General features: G+C 43.6%; 1 protein-coding gene across 10 annotated transcripts in view; it reads right to left on the bottom strand.

Annotated features, from left to right (window-relative positions):
* PAM (peptidylglycine alpha-amidating monooxygenase) overlaps nt 1-11847 on the bottom strand; it is a 160814-nt gene extending 148967 nt beyond the window's left edge. For all 10 annotated transcript variants that reach the window (XM_068422121.1, XM_068422128.1, XM_068422125.1 and 7 more), the window contains exon 1: nt 11758-11847. The gene's annotated coding sequence lies outside the window, so the exon portion shown is untranslated. The remainder of the gene's footprint in view (nt 1-11757) is intronic.
* Nucleotides 11848-14714: the final 2867 nt, after the last annotated feature.

Below are 14714 nucleotides of genomic sequence, written 5' to 3'. Positions count from 1 at the left end.
AAAACACCACAAATTGGCCTGGGCAATGACAGCATGCCTCCACCACCTGATCTACCTCCATCTTGGGCACAGCAGGCCCCACCATATGAGCAATTAGCCCAAGAGCAGAAGCAGAATGTATGGTTCACTAATGAGTCAGCAAGATATGTGAAAGAAACTGCAATGGAAAGCAGCAGCCTTTCAAATGACTGTCAAAACCTTCCTAATCTATCAAGGGAAGAGGGGAGCAGCCAGTATGTCGAATTGATGGCTGCAGCTATGCTGCTGGAAGAACCATCAGCTTCAGAAATCTTTATACTGACTCTTGGGCAGTATAAAAATGTCTCACACTGTGGGCTAGTAAATGACAAGCTACTGACTGAATGATACATGGTAAATCTCCTCGGTGGTAGGATTCAGTAAACACTAAGACATGTAGATGCCTACGCTTCACATCATGGTGAGCCAGAGTAGGAATACAATGCTGCTGCTGATCAGTTAGCTAAGGTACATATTTCTGCAATATCCCCCAATGAGGAAGTGTTAGCCAAGTGGGCTCATAAGAAGTCAGGTCATTCAGGGATAGCTGCTACCTACAAATGGGAACAAAACAGGGGCATTCCTTGCTCCAGAGAGGTCATTCAAAATGCCTTTCAAGAATACGAGATCTGCAAATTAACAGAAGCAAGAAAACTGTGACAACATCCCTATGGAAAGATGAGGCACTGGGTAGCCCCAGACCACACCTGACAGACATGACATTGGGCCACTTCCAAAAGGCCAGGGTTTACAGTAAATACTGGTGATGGCAGATAACATGTACAACCACCTGGCTGTATTGCCTACTTCCCATCGCAACCAGAAAGCCACTATGGAAGGCCTTCACTTTTGAAGCCAATGGTAAAGTATTCCCACTTGCATTAAATCAGATAACGGTTGTCATTTCCAGGACAAATGGTCCAGCAGTAGGCTGCTGAAAACCAGGTAGCATGGGTTTATCATACATTCCATCAACCTTGTGGAGCTAGTTTAGTGAGCATACTAATGCCTTACCAAAAAAGCCCAATTGTGAATTCTTCCATTCACCCACACTTTGGTGGAACTGGTCAACAGTGCTGCCACAAGCATTAATAAATCTGAACAGCAGGGTGGGAGTTCAAGGTTACACAACTTACAAACTATTGTTAGGCCATCACCGTACAGCAATGTCCACCAGCTTCCTGTCTGAAAGCGAAGAGGGGTGTATCTTGGCACTGGATGGACAATCTTGTTTATACTGATCCCTGGTGCTGGGGACTACATTCTTAATTTCAGAACACTCAGCCAATACTCCCTAATAAGTTCTGCAACATATATTTCATAAAAAAAATGTGCTTTCCATCTGTTTTGAAGGAAGCAGATACGGATGTCCCCCCTGGGATGTCTCAGCGTTGCACTAGCTCGCAGCGACATCTGTCGGCAACCTGCGGGTTACGGCGATGCTCAAAGTCCCACCTGCCTGGCATAGTTTTGGGGACAGCAGACACTCTTGTGGGAACTAAAAGGTCAGTTTTTAGGAGACATCTGTGCTGGTCAACAACCGAAGATGCCAGGAAAGAGAGCATTGGAAATGGGTGTGTGTGGGAAGAACCCCATGCCTTGATGACCATTGCAGAGATCGCTTTATAATCACTGCTATGTACTACTGACCTCTTACAGAGAGAAAGGCAGATTATTCTCATCATTAAGAGTTACTATCTTTCTTTCATACAAACTATGAAGTTAAAACATCTTTGGCATGATAAGACTTATGAAGGTCCATTCCACAAAAGAAAGACCATCTTGTGACTTAGGAAAGACAATTATCTTTCGTACTTTTCATGAGTAAATTATACGGCCAATTTCTTATGGGAATTAGAAGGCATTTTCACATAAATCACTTTCTCAGCTAACAACTTAAGCCCACTTTAGATTTTGAGATCACATCCTGAATAAACCCATCTTCAGGCCTACAAAGCTATTGTCAGCAAACACAACCTCTCAAGCCATTGCTAGAGATGGATCCTTACCATGTAGCAGCAGGTGGACTCGGAACCCTCAGATAAGCTTTCTCCTTCTCTGTGAATCTCCAGAATAGCCATTTAACACATCAGTTTGGAGAACTGTTATCTTAACTAAACAGACTTAGTCATCCAAGTCTGTGTATTTTACACAGTCTCTCATAACGTCCTCACAGAGAAACTGGTGAAATATGGTCCAGAAAAACGGAGAGTGAGGTGGACTGGCTGAACTACCAGGTTTAAAGGGCTGTAGCGATCTGTGGCACAAAGTCCACGTGGAGGCCAGTCACTAGCAGCGTACCCCAGGAGTCAATACTGGTGCCAGTCCTTTTCAACGTCTTCATTAATGATTGGGATTGTGGGCCAGAGTCCACCCTCAGCAAGTTTGCAGATGACACCAAACTGGGAGGAGCGACCAATACACCAGAGGGTCATGCGGTCATCCAGAAGGACCTCAACATGCTGGAGAAAGGGGCCAACACAAACCTCACGAAATTCAACCACGGGAAATGCAAAGTTCTGCATCTGGGAAGGGACAACCCCATGCAGTAAAGGCCCTGGTGGACAAGGTGAACAGGAGCCAGCAATATGCACTCATGACAAAGGCAGCCAGGGGCATCCTGGGCTGCTTGAGGAATAGCATGACTAGCAGGTTGAGAGGGGTGATCCTTTGGCTTCCAGTCAGTACTGGTGAGGCCACACCTGGAGTGCTGTGTCCAGTTCTGGGCAACCCAGTATGAGAGAGACATGGACATACTGGCATTAAGTCCAGAAAAGGGTTACAAAGATGACTGAGGGACTAGAGCATCTGCCATATGAGGAGAGGTGGGACTGTTTGTAGCCTGAAGAGAAGAAGGCTTGCTGGAGAGGGGGTGGAAACTTATCAATACATATAAATATCAGGTTGATCGGCATGGGGTGAAAGCAGAGTGCGTCAGACTTTTCTCAGTGGTGCCCACTGACGAGAGAAGAGACAACACGCATATATTGAATCACAAGAAATTCTGTCTGCATAAAAGAAAACACTTGCTTATTATGAGCGTGGTCAAACATGTGGAAAAGCTGCCCAGAGAAGCTGTGGAGTCTCCCATCCACAGAGGTACTTAAAACCTGACTGAACACAGTCCTGGGCAACCTGATCTAGTTGACTCCGCTTAAGTAGGGGGGTGGGGTTATACTACATGACCTCTAAAGGCTCCTTCCCACCTCAACCATCCTGTGATTCTGTATTAATCTCACAGGGAGAAAGCTGGGTAAGAAAGTCAAAGGAAAAAGAAAATAAAAGATTAGTAAGCACATTTTTGCAGTCAAAGAGAAACAAAACTAGAAATCACTGTTTAATTAACATTCTCATAACTGTCACAAGTAATAAAAGCTATGGTACATAGGAATAGCTAGGTTCTCTAAAATTAGGTATCACAGGAAGTTCTGAAAGAACTACTCTAAACTAATGTACTTAAATTAATTTTGTGATCAAAATATATTAACACTCAGTACAAACAACAGTAAGCAAGCAGAAAACAAAAGCTATCTTAAGTCAGGATAAAAAAGATGCATTAAAATCCACCAGAAATCCTTAATCTCTTCCATAATGAGATTGGGATTCTTAGTACCATGCAATTCAGCTTCTTAACTTGAGTTCAGGGTACAACATGCTTGCAAAAGAAATTAAAACTAACTCAATTTAGCCAGTCTGAATAGAAATAATCCATGGAAAGCCAAAGAAAATAGCACAGAAGTCAGCAACAGACCACTGCTGATTTAAAACGAATGCTAACTTTCATAATATTTTTCTCCGCTTTAAACGGACTGCTGTAGCATGCAAGGCTGACTTGATCAGTTTTCAGGTTCCTTTTCTCCACTCCTGAAAATATCCAGCTTCAGGGCCCATGAATGAGGTTCAAGGAGAAAAGAACTCTATTAAAGGAAGCTGACTTGTAAAGCAGAATAATCACTGGCACTCCAGAATCAAAAATGGTCCCAAAGCAATAAGCACTGTTGCTGTGGGTAAAACACTGGACTACCACCAACTTCAGTACCTGAACAAATGTAAAGGTGTAGTTTCACACAGAGTTTACTCAACTGGGAAGGGGTACAGGGAGGAATCATAGATGACAGACAGGTATCTGCTTCTAAAAGAAAGGGCTATGGCTTCCTAGAACGATGTGGATGAAGAAGGTAAGTATAATTGTGTATCGCTGATGCTGCATTATGAATGCATGTTAATGAACATCACAGAACAAAACATCCAACTACACTCAATAATTACTGATGTAATCTTTTAAATATCTGTTAACAAAGACATAAGAACTAACACATTTGCTGCAACACAGGTTAGATATATGACTCGTTCCAGTCTGTCTTTCCTGTCTCCTTCTATCTTCTACCTCACTTCACATTATTCTAATCTTCAATCTTCCAGTCTTCCAATTCATTTTTTTGGTCAACAGCTCATATAAGCCCTTCTCCTATTCCAGTTTTCCAGTTCCTCACCTGATCCACATCCCTGTCAGCCCATCCCCAGACTCCACAGGCTTTCTCCCTCTCCTGGTTATACACCCCCATTGGGTCATGGTCCCAACAGTATCTATAGATGCCACATTTCTCTGTGCACTGTCTTGCTTCAGCAGAGTTAACCTTCATCTCAACTCCTCCTCCTCCTCTCCTCAGTTCACCTACTTATCAAATTCTCTTCTAATCTCAGCTTCTCAGTCCTCTATTCTCTTCACAGCAAAGCAACACCTCAACCCTGACATGGAACACTTCACCACCAATGCTTAACAATTTGTCAATGTTATAAGCTACAGACCTCAGAAACTTATTGTGGGAAGTATCAGACAGCCTTTTTATGGCTGACCATCATCCTGTAGTTATGTACCTCTGAGCTACTTCTTCTTAACATCTATGTTCCTGTACAAGAATGCATTTTAGTTTCACTGAAGGCGCTCTTAATAAAACACAATCTAAGAGAAGGGGAATCTGAACAGATTCTGAAGAAAAGAATAATTAGAGACAGAGGGAAATAAAAAATGGAGTGGCAGAAGAAATGAAATATGAATTTACTTACATTATCTTGGCAGATTATACCATCTTTCTTTCACTAAATAGAAACTGCTTCCCCCAGACAAAAGAAAATGCAGCAGAGCTGGTGTGGGGGGAGGCAGAAATCTGCATATTTTCAGCCACACCACAACATGGAAAATTATTAGTTAAATTCAAAGAAACTGGATTAGAAGATGTTAAAAAAAAAATCAGGATGAGAGTGGTTAAACAAAGAGAACTGCAACTAGCATTGAAACAAGAGTGAAGTGATAAGAGTTTCATTAACTAAGAGTGTTCCAAAAATGCAGCCTTAGTATTTGCATAGAGGAAACTGGCACAAAATATAGGAGAGAACCTATAGAATCTGCTGAAGCAGGGCTGAAGTGATACTACTCATTCACAGGAATATCAGAGTGTCATAAAAATAAATGGATAATTTTGAGAATCAAAACAATAGAAGTATCTATTTTTTTAATTTCTGCTTTTATGTCAAACACTTCTGGACTTTCTGCTCTTATCTATCAGTTTATCAGCTGGAAAGAACAGATTTATCAGGTGATCACATGATCACTGCTACTATGATGTACTTAAAATAACAAACAGCAACAATAAAAAGCCATTTTAAGGGGTATTTAGTAATTTAAACTTCTCTCCACCACAGATCTGCTTATACTAGTGTCACTGTCTTCATGTGCAACATCAAGTACAGTCCCAGTCACCATGTACAAGAGAGATGTGTTCAAACCGTAGGCATTACGAGAAAGGCCTACTGGAATCATAGACTATCTTGAGTTGGAAGGGACCCATAAGGATCATCGAGTCCAACTCCTTGCTCCTCACAGGACTACCTAAAACTAAACCATATGACTAAGAGCATCATGCAGATGCTCCTTGAACTCTGACAGGCTTAGTGCCGTGACCACTTCCCTGAGGCGCCTGTTGCAGCGACTGTCCATGCTCTCAGTGAAGAACCTTTTCCTAATGTCCAATCTGAACCTCCCTGATCCGGCTTCATGCCATTTTCTGGTGTCCTATTGCTGGTCACCAGAGAGAGGAGATCAGCACCTCGCCCTCCGCTGCCCCCCTTCAGGAAGGTGTAGATTGCCATGAGGTCACCCCTCAGCCTTCTCTTCCCCTAGCTGAACCCAACAAGCTCTTCATTTTCCCAGTATGTAATGAGACAAAGACAGCCTGGATTGTTCAGCCTAGCAACATAAAGTCTAAAAGTAAACATGATTGCTCTCCATAAATTAACTGAAGTATACACCAGTCACAGGGAAACAACTAAGAATTAAGCTACTGAATGATACTAGACAAGAACAAATGAGTATGTGAAGGCCATGAATAATTTAGGCTGGAAATTACATGGATATTTTTGAAACAAACCAAAAAGGGTATGCTGTGGATCGTAATTTTTAAGATGAATAATTGTTTTATCATATGGATTGAAAGATATTATTTACAGGCCTGCAACAGAAAGCAAAGGTACAGTTAATAGAAAACCCACTTGTATGCTTGGATGGAAGGGATAAAAGTGAAACAAATATTCTATAGTTTTACAGTGGTCCTCTAGGGTTAATATAGTCCTGTGACTTAAGAAAGTTTCACAAATCTTAAATTCAATGTAAACATTTCTTCATAATCCCTTTTTGTTCCGAAGTATAAAAAACCTAATAATCCCTTTTTGTTCCTAAGGATAAAAGACCTGAGGCATACACTAACACAGAAGACACTGAAACCAAAAAGGCCACTTGCAACATCCGATGGGAGTGTCAGAAGCAAACTTTTTTTTTTTTTTTTAAGTTATTTAAGCCTTGATGAACCCCACACACTAGGGACCATGACAGAGAGGTAGACAATTTTAAAACAGACTATAAACTTTTGAGATACCTTTCTTTGTATAGATTTACACAGTAAATACTGTATTAGTACACCAGGACCACGAACATACACCACCACAGATTAAAACAGCCGAGCAGGAGTAAGAAGAATGGCACACCTGCTGCATGTGGACCATACCACATACATGGAACCGCAAATATGCAATATGACTCAACATCACCCTCGGCATTGTCAAAAGGGAATATAAGCACAGCAAAGATCATGCAACATCATTACCAATCAAGAATAACCCAAAAGACATGATGAGGACTTGACAGCCAGCATCCCTTGCTGCCCTTGTCACTGCAAGTAATCCTGACCAGACTGATAGGATATCCACCTGTCCTGGTCTTCATAAATGTCAGAGTGCAAAAGCATGAGCATGAAAGGATGAAAGAAATCTATGAGATAACAAATACAAGATACCGAGATTTGTTTTGTTCAAAATAAAAGTCATGTTTCCTTCTATCCAGTGATCCATTGTGAGGTGCTGCACTTTAAACTCATTCACTTCATCTGATTACACATCCTGTTTGGCTGTTGCAGAACCATGGTATCTTAAAACAGACCATTTGCCAAGTGACATCTGTTGCATAAAATGTAGAAAGTTCATCACTGCAGCAGGAGCAGCCTAGGTTATCTTTTATTGTCTTTTGGTTTTGGCAAAACACACTTTTTTACTTTGCATAAAATGGTGGATTCCTCCAATTGAGTATTTTAATTAACAATAATATAATACATTGATGGGTGGAGGGAGAGTAAGAAAACCCCTTACTGTAAAAAGTATGGTAAGTGCTCACAGTGCATGGTGTGCTGATGTGACAGGGCTCTTCCAACTAATGACTGCTAAGTGTCTTCCTTAGACAGAGGTTAGGCAGCTTGTTTCTGTTAACTAAATCAGAAAAAGTTTCTTTTTTTTGGCATGTCTACACATATAATCTGCACATTCCCTTTTAGAGGCGACTTTTACATTTTATTCACATTCTCACATAGAGATGAAAGAGAGAGTCTCTACACAACTTGTGTTTCTCAAAAATAATAATAATTTAAAAATCTAGATGTATACCTGAAGAACAGTTAAGTTTCAAAAGCCAGCACTAACCATGAATTTTCCTTCCCATTTATACCCACACTACTTTTCTTTGTCAGTACTTGTTCTTTGCCGACATGGTCAGAAGTTATATCTCATCATCTTACTTGATTTCACCTTATGCTTCCAGAAGTTTGTCATGATCTTAACATACAAAGCACTCCACACTTTCATTCCCACATACTTCTAATGGCAAATTTACAAAATTGCACTGAAATATATAACACAAATTATAAAATAACCCATAAAAGTTAAGAGATACTGAATCAAAATATTTTTCAAGTAAAATTTGTAGATGTTTCTGTAAGAACATGTTGAATCGTTATTTCAAAAACACTTTTAGTTTGATTCAACACCCCTGGGCAGTGTCTAAATAACACCTTCTCCTCCTTACCTTGGCCAATTGGAAGAAACTGAATCTGAGTAGAGGTAAGATTGACAGGACATTAGAAAAGAGTCCTCCACTTATCACAGAGAAATGAAGCGGGTTATTCATTGAGGAGTATGTTGTAAATCCTCACTGCCTTTCAGCAGCCCAAAGCATTTCAATTTTATACATTCTCACTGCCTCACCAAAACGGAAAATAAAAAACCCAGAATATCACAAAAAAAAAGAGCAATATCAAGCAGAGAGGAAGGAAAGCTACCATGTACTATCCTACAGATATTAAATTCTCAATGGTTCCATCTCCTTCCAAACTACAGTTTTATGTAGTCAGAAAATACTTAGTTGTGCCTTGGGAAAACACCCTATACCTATTCAATTGATCTAAGTTCTGCAGCTTGAAAAACCAGAACTTCAGCTAGGCTTGCTAGTTAGACAATGTCCAATGTTTCTTTCTGTCACTTTAACATTAGACTGAACTATGATGCCTCAAGTAGAGAATTTTTTTTTTAAATTATTCAGAGTACTTTGACTATACAAACTCTCATTCTAGACCAGACTGTAAACCATTCTACTAACAATTTTCTCAGAGCAGCCAGCACCAGATATCATTTTCAAGACACAATATGGTATAACCTACCATACAGAATATGGCAGATACGGTATAACCTACTCCATTGTTATCATTGTTTTCAAGTATAAACCAGAAATATTTTTTCTAGATTGTTTGGCTTGATTTGTGATATTTTTCAAATCTTTGTTTGTACCTATAGGTGTAATTTGGATAATACTATCATATGTGTAAAGCATCCCAGGAGATCCATTCATCTCAAATATCACCAGTGATGGTCAGATCCAATTAAATGTTAAATGGAAAACCAGCAAGTTATAAAATGACTTTTAAATATAGTCTTCATTTCATTTTACATGCCATTGTTCTTGAGTATGCAACATGGACACTTCTATCAATCTGTTAAATCAGAACTGCAGAACAAATCCCAACCTTCTGGCTCCCTTTGAGTCATGACTACATGTAAAATGGAAGCAATATGCTGAGAATAAGTTTGTCTTCAATATGTATGCATTCTATACCACAGCTCCTTAGGATTCATATGTAAGGAATCAAGAAGAAAACTCCTCTCAAACTGAACATTTCGTGGTATCAACCACACGCAGGGAAATAACTTGCAGAAAAGCAAATTCAAGCATATCCTGTTTTATTTGACACTCAGCAACCTGGAGGTTATCTCACTTGACAAGTAAATAGATAAAACAACAAAATGGTGGGTTTGTATTTTGGATTGGAACCGTGAGATTATTTTGAGCCTACTCGCACACATGCTTGTGCAGACCTCTGTCTCCATTTGTCAAAGGAAGGACTGTGTGTTCTGTATCTGCCTTTGGCTACTTGTTAGCTCTTACCTCTTAGATTGCCCATTTTCACTGCACCAGTGATGGGATCACCACAAAGAAACTACCTGAGTATGTCAGGATTCAATTCAACCTGTCTTCCATTTTTTCTGCAAATGCTAGTTGGCAAACATGCATCCATCTTCCAGTAAAGTTATTTTTAAAAACTATCTCCTGTTTTCAGATCTACAGGACGAGACAGATTCCTGATTTCAGATCTACAATACAAAACAGAAATATAAATAACAGTCTAACATATAGATAATTTAAAAAAAAAATGGTTAAGATTTTGGGACTGAACTGTAATTTTCTGAAAGCTAGATTTATTAATGATGCTTTTAACACTAGAACACCTGTACAGACACAGAAGGCGTACCCCAAATCAAAAAGGAAACAAAAGGCCTTATTCTTATCAAGTGACATATCATGAAGACTTCAGATATCAAAATGCCTGTCTTCCATTTCCATGCCAAACACTTAGTCTTTAGTAAGCAGCTTAAAAATTCTAAGTAATGCCAGTGATTTCTCTTTTTTTATTGGAACCTGTAAGAATGCTCATCTGCAATCACCGCCTGCATTGCTTGCCGGCAATCTGAAAACAGTCTACGGTGAAACATACCAACTTGTCAATGCCGCACCCCAATGCTGGTAGTCCACAAGACAACCTGAGAACTGACGGTGGTTTTGCCGTTCCAGAAGGGCATGGGACCCACCCGTTCATTCACCAATTCTCACAGCACGGTCACACGCTGGCAAGTGAATAGTTATATGGTATGATCAAAAACATATACAAATCAAATTTTTGAGAGACTGACACAGAAAACATACATCTTTCAAAACTAATGCATAAGATCTAATACGGGAGTTTTAAAAAGAATTAATAGAATGAGCAGTGGAGGCTGAAAAACAAACCAAAAAAAAAAACCACTCCCAGGGACTAATGGGAACCATACCACCACAGTTCAAAACAGCTGGAAGTCAAGACTTAACAAAATGTCAACACTTGACTGCTTTCCATGGCTGGGCATCTAGAGGTGAAGACATAACAGCCCCAACAGAACAGCGCCGAACTCCGAAGAGGCTCTGGCTCTCCCGCCTTCAGCCATCTTCCCCATCACCGCAGCAGGCGGCCGGGATTCCGCCCAGGCGCACCGCTCCCGAGCTGCCGCTGTCCCTTTACGCCGGACCCCATACCAAGCGGGAGGAGCCGGCCCCCGGGACGGCCGCCTTCCTCGCTGCTGCCCTCCGCCCGGCCCGGAGCCGGCCGCGCTTTCCCCGCACCGCGCCGCCGGTGCAAGGGCTGACGGCGCCGAGTGCCGCAGGAAACTTTGGCGGCAGGGGAGCACGCCGTGCCCCGGCCGCTTCCCCGGCGCCCCAGGGAAGCTCACCCCTCCCATCTCCCTTACACGGGACACAACGCCCCGGCGGTCGCAGGGAGGGCTCTGAGAGAGACCTCAACGCGCCCACCCCGCCAGGCGGCGGCAGAGCTCTGCCGCCCCCGCGGCCGGGGCAGGCAGGTCAAGGCTCCTCCCGCCCCTCTACACCAGAGTTCCACAGCCACCGCAGTCCGCCGAGGGAGAGCCGGACTCGGCAGCCGGACAGCCGCGGCCCCCGGCGGCCTTCCAGCGGCCCCCGGGCAGTTTCCCCCGCGCCGCGGCCGGCAGCCCTCCCTCAGGCACCCGCGGGGAGGCGCCTCGGGCACCGGCGGCCCGCCCGGCGGAGAGCGACGCCGCGGCACGTGTGTCTGGGAAGCAGCCGGGGAGGCGAGCGTCCAGCCGCCGACCGGGGCACGGGGCCCCTCCACCGGGAGTAAGGGCCGGCGCCAGGACCGGCCCCCGCCGCGGGCTCGGGCAAATCACCACAACTCCAACTCCCTTCTCCTCCCCCCGCAGCCCCCGCGCCCGGGCTAACGCGAAGCCCGTGAAACTCACGGGAGAAAGCCGCGCCGCCGACTCCCGGCCGAGCTGCCTCGCCGATGCTGGCAGCGGCAGCAACACCGGAGGCTGCCGACAGCCGTCGCCGCTACCCGCTTCCTGCCGCCGCGCCGGCCCCGCCCCCACGGGACTGCCCGCCCCCTAATCCCCGCCCCCCGGACGCGGCCCCGCCCGGCGCGGGGGACGAGGCGCCTTTCACGTCTGCTTGCGCATTTCTGCAGGGGAGGGGGCCGGCGGAGCGGCTGGGCTCGGGGCGGTGGCAGTCCCGGTCCGGCGTCGCCTGCCCCAGCCGAGGGGCGGGGGGACGCAGGAAAGGGTCTCGGGGTCACCCTGGCGGGGACCGAGCAGTGCGAGCCCAGAGGGGAGGGAAGAAACCGCCCCGTCCCCTGGTGGTGCAGGCGGGTTCGTCGGTCTGCCTGCCTTCCGAGCGGCACCGACCCCGCCTGGCCGCCGGTCCTGGCTCAGACTCCCGCGGGAAGAGTTGCGGCTCCTCCCGGAAAGCCAGTGCTTTCCCCGCGAGCAGCTCGATGGGCTGAGCGGGGATCCCCGCTGTGAGCCGGCCACCCCAGTGCGTGCAGGTGGCCGTGGGCAGCGCCCGGCCCGCTGGCTGCGGTGGCTGTGGCCCTGACCGGCGGGCAGGAGCCGGTGGGTCCGTGTGCGGACCCGGTGGTCCCCGGCTGCGGTCGCGGGGTCGCAAGCCTGTGGCAAGCGAAGTGAAGAAAACGCTCTGCAAAACCTTCTCTCTCAGACAGGAGGGGTTTTTAAAGCCGATCGGCGAGGCCTCGGGATGCGGGGTTCTGTACAGCCTTTGCCTTGCTGAGCAAAGAGCCCGGCCGACACTTGCAGCTCAAGCGAGGACAAACACGGGCTTTTGCTAGGATGAGAAAGGTCACCCCGTCTAAACCCGAGGGAGTTTCGGTGGTGGAACAGTGACAACTCTCGGATAACCCCCGGGAGTTACTGACTCAAGATAATGGGAAGCCAGAGCAAGGTAACCGCCGAGGGGTGAATGCCGACAACAGCGCAGTTACTGGTCATGAAGAATGCAAGTCAGACATGCTGATTGTGTTGAAAGCTTGTTGAACTCCAGTGTACTTCAATGAGGTGATGATTTTAGTGGAATTCATAATATGGAATAGCAAGCGGAAGCTACCGCACATACCCACTGTATGTGAACATTGCTCAGCATCTCTGGCGGAACAGGTTTATGCAGGAGACCTTCAAGAGATACATCTGCATAGGTCAGCTGAAAGAATTAGGACCTAAATCTGTACTATTTTCCAGGGTCCTTGTAATGAAGCATTCATTTGTTAAGCGGGACTGTCTTAATGCTGCTTTAAAATATAAATATTTATATGTTAAGACATGATTCTGCCACCTTCAGAGTAAAGTAATACCTTGTTTTATAAGTAGATCTACCAGCTTCTTTGTGAAAACAAGTTTGGGTAATTGGACCTGTGATGGATGTTCCAGTATTTCTACAAAGGCTAGATGTATTATCATGATGAAGGATTTTCCTTATTCATATAAAATGCAAGATACACAGACTTCATTAATTAATTCTTTCAAAGCCTATTCACATTTCCCAAGTTGAAGCACATCAGTGGATTTTGGGTTTGGTTTTAAATGTCTTCAAAAGGTGAAAACTTGCCTTTGTGGGGGTATACGACATAGCAAGCAATTAGTGATTAATGTGTCCCAAAGATGTTTTCATTCTTTGATGACAGGAAACATTAAGCTCTTCGAACAGAAATAATGACTTACTGGATCCAGCTTATTTGCAGAGTCATGCCAGCATTTGTTTGCAGAGCTCTTTGTCGAACTAAGTGCTCATGTAAGTTTGTGCTAGACTTTCCTTATATTATTGATCTGACTCATAAAACTGGACACTGTAATTGCAAAGGCCCTGTATAAGAATTTCAGACATTACCCTGAGCAAAGTGATTCAGTGGTGTTTTTGTGAAATGACAAGCTGATGTACACATCTGTTGCCTAGGCAGGAGCATCCCAAAGGTGTGCCTCCACCTTTTGTTCTGGCTGGGATGGCGTGGCATACAGAAGGGTACAGCTTCACAGTCTTTCACTCGCAGGATGCTACATCCTCTTCAAGCAATGTTTCTGATGCTAGCTGCTCTTATGCAAATTCTTTAATTGGTGTAGATTAAATTATATTCTCAAAGCAATCTTTGTAAAGAAAAGTATGGACAAGAATCCAGAGTAGGAGCTCAAAATAGTCCTTAGCATGTGAATGTTCGCTAAAGTAGAAAGTCCTATTTTATGAGAATATTAGGGCCCTACAAAGCCAGTCCTTTTTGTAAGTGCAGGACATCTGACTTACAGCTATTAATAAACGGAATTAAAGTATTTGAAAAAAGAATGAAAAAAGCATTGAATAGTTATATTATCAACTCTCTGAAAAGTAATTTGGAAATAGAGCAAACATGGTGCCTACTAAGACGATATTCTTTAAAGTTTTGTAAAAGTTTTTCTTCAAAATTAGAGAAAAGATATTAAAATCTCATCTTTTTGTAAATGCCTTTGTATTGAAGTAATTAATTTGAGTAGAATCTGCCAACTCTTTTATATTTCGTTATGGTAAACATAAGGCAATCTACCTTAGACTTCACGTTTCATGGCTCTCTAAATAACTGTACTGTATTTACCTCCATGTACTCATATTGCTTTCATTACTTCGAGTTTTGTTTGAATGCTTTAGTTTCATTTATATTATCCAAGTGGTGATCTCTGTGCCAAGTGATTTTGTATTGCTTCACAAAAGCAATAAAAATGAACACATTAAAATGTGGTGTTTAACTTTTGCCTCCTCCTCTTCTGAAATCTAAGACTAGACTTATAGTGCCCTTTTCTTTGAATATGAGATTTCCTAGCATAGAAAAACAAATAACTTTTAAACTTTATTTTGTGAATTATGCTGTAGCCTCCTAGTGTGAAGT

The sequence above is a fragment of the Nyctibius grandis genome, chromosome Z (genome assembly GCF_013368605.1).
Source record: "Nyctibius grandis isolate bNycGra1 chromosome Z, bNycGra1.pri, whole genome shotgun sequence".
Classification (NCBI taxonomy): Eukaryota; Metazoa; Chordata; class Aves; order Nyctibiiformes; family Nyctibiidae; genus Nyctibius; species Nyctibius grandis.
The sequence above is the reverse complement of the archived record's forward strand: the minus strand, read 5'-3'. Positions and strand labels throughout refer to the sequence as shown.